Here is a 2,817-nt window from a genome sequence, read left to right as displayed (position 1 = left end):
AAAGTACTCAATTTCTTTTACGTTGAATTTGCACTCGTCAGCAAGAAGGGTGAGGTCAGCACTTTGTAACTTTGCCAAAACTGCTCTCAACCTCAAATCCTGCTGTTCCAAATCAGCTCCAAAAATGAGCACGTCATCCTGATAAACCTTTACACCCTTTAAATCTCTAAGAATGCCCTCCATTACTCTTTGAAAAATGGATGCAGCTGAAATCAGCCCAAAGCGCATTCTCAGAAATGTAAACATACCCAAGGGTGTAGCAAAAGTTGTGTAATCTTGCCTACGGCCATACCACCCTGAATGCGCCCGATCTCGTCCGATCTCGGAAGCTAAGCAGGGTCAGGCCTGGTTAGTACTTGGATGGGAGACCGCCTGGGAATACCAGGTGCTGTAGGCATTTAAAAAAAAAAAAAAAAAAAGTTGTGTAATCTTGAGAAGAAGCATACAGCCTAACCTGGTGGTAAGCAGAGGTTAAATCCAAAGAGGAAAAAGGCTTCACTCCTTTAAGGGAACACAACATTTCAGCAATGTTGGGTAGCGGGTAGTGATCAAATACCACCGCTCTGTTGAGTTTCCTCAAGTCCACACAGAGTCGGGCCTCCCCATTTGCCTTGTGTGCCATTACAACCAGAGAAACCCACTCTGTTGCCTCAACCTCTTGGATGATACCCTTTGCGAGGAATTTGCCCAGCTCACTCTTCATGCTTTCCCTTACTAAGAGAGGAACATTCCTAACTTTGGCAACATTGAGAATAGAATTTTCTTTAAGTCTTATTTGGGGCACATAATTCTTGAAGCATCCTAGCTTGCTTGCAAACACAGCAGGAAAATCTTTGATCAAATCATTAACCAAACAGTCAACCACTCTAACAGACCTGAGGATCTTCTTTGGGGTTAAGAAACACATGCAGATGTCTTTGGTGAAGCCAACTTATAAATGAGTCACCTTTCATTGACACGTACATTTTACTAGAGATCACTCTTCTCTTGAAATTTATTGACCCCCAAAAGTAACCAAGTAGGTCAATAGTGACGCCACCATAACCCTTAGGTCTGATGTCATATTTTTGTAGAACAACTTTATCTTGTAAACTACTCTCATAAAACACTTTGGGAACAAGTGTAATTTTGGCCCCAGAGTCGAACAACATTTTGACTGATGCATCATTGATTAAAACATCCTCATAAGGACCATCAGGCTTATTCCCAGAAACCTGACAAATAATGACTTCTTCAGTATCATCATCATAGACATCAACTTCTTTGACAGACTTGTGAACTTTACCTGACCTACAACACTTTGAAACATGACCTTTCTTACCACAAACTTTGCAAACTACTTTCCAACCTGGACAGTTTTTAAAGTCAGCTATGTGACCAGAGTCACCACACCTGTAACACTTGCCTCGAAATTGTTTGGAATTCAAAGATTTCTGATTTTGAAAATAAGGTCTTTGATTATGGTAAGAGAATTTCTGATATTGACTGAATTGTTTTTGTTCTACAACATTTTTAGATTTAACAGACTTATCCGTAACAACTTTGACATCAGAGTTAATGTTTTTCTCAGAAGATTCTTTCTTTATGATATCAACACACGCTTTCGAGTGCTCATGGCTGTTAGCGATGGTTATAACTTCTTGTAGAGAAGGGTTGTCTTTTTGCCATAGGGCATCTCTAGTTTTGTCTTGCACACAACCCAACATAAACTGATCCCTCAGGCGTTCCTCCAATGTTGCACCAAAATTGCAGGTTGAAGCTAATTTACGTAAAATTGCTATGTTATGCTCCAAGGACTCATCTTCCCTCCGCATCCTTCTACCAAAATGGTAGCATTGTAGCACAGTACTAATCTTGGGCAGGTAGTGTAAGCCAAGCTTTTTAATACAAATTTCATACACATTAAGAGATGCAGCATCACTATCAGCAAGATCAGGCAGGTGCTCAAAAACCTCCTGCCCCTCAGAACCTAAACAGTGCATGAGAAGGGCAGTTTTCCTCTCTGCACTGAGGGAGGTACCACAGACACGAGCATAGTGGTGAAATACCTTTTTCCACTTATGCCAGAGTATAGGAGGTACACCTGGAGAAGAGAGAAAAAATGGAGGTGCTGGAACATTCTGCATTTTTTTAAATGAAGATACGCTACTAATTAAAATTAGAAAGAAAGGAAACAAGTTAAGTGACACAGCAAAAGTGAAAACCACCTACTAAAAGAAACAGGACTGTGCGTGAATGCCAGAAAACATAACTGTGTGTATCAGCGCACAAAAAGAAATTGATGAAAATATGCGAGCTAAGCGCCTGAGCGCTTTGATTCAAACTTTGTATTGAGGTGAAACACTTATGTCTTAATGCCAAAAATGCCAAAAGGAAAGAGCTGTGAGCATCAGCATGCAAAAATGATGAAAATATGCAAGCTATGCTCATCTGCGCGTAGATAAACTTCTGAAAAAAGGAGCCGAGCAGATCAGCATACAACAATTGACGAAAATATGCAAGCTGTGCGCATCTGCACATAGAAACAAACTTTGTTTAAAGGTGAAACACTAATGCAAGAATACTGACGAAAATATGCAAGCTGTGAGCATCAGCGGGTAGAAACAAACTTCGTATAATGTTGAAACACTAATGTCAGAAGAAAAGAGCTGTGCGCATCAGCGCACACCAATGATGAAATTATGCAAGTTGTGACGTCACTGCAACACAGTCAGCTAGAAGTATATAGCACTGAGTGTGAGACACACAAGATGGCTGCTGCAAGTCAACGTGATGACATAGGTGAAAGTCATACAAACACAGTAATATCGAAAATGG

General features: G+C 40.5%; 1 non-coding gene across 1 annotated transcript; it reads left to right on the top strand.

Annotated features, from left to right (window-relative positions):
* The first annotated feature begins 278 nt into the window (after window positions 1–278).
* On the top strand, window positions 279–397 carry LOC144820838 (5S ribosomal RNA). The gene has a single exon (XR_013607980.1). It is a non-coding gene; the product is annotated as a 5S ribosomal RNA (ribosomal RNA).
* The last annotated feature ends 2,420 nt before the right edge of the window (window positions 398–2,817 follow it).

Source organism: Lissotriton helveticus, chromosome 2_1 (genome assembly GCF_964261635.1).
Source record: "Lissotriton helveticus chromosome 2_1, aLisHel1.1, whole genome shotgun sequence".
Taxonomy (NCBI): domain Eukaryota; kingdom Metazoa; phylum Chordata; class Amphibia; order Caudata; family Salamandridae; genus Lissotriton; species Lissotriton helveticus.
This window is presented reverse-complemented; position numbering and strand designations above follow the sequence as displayed.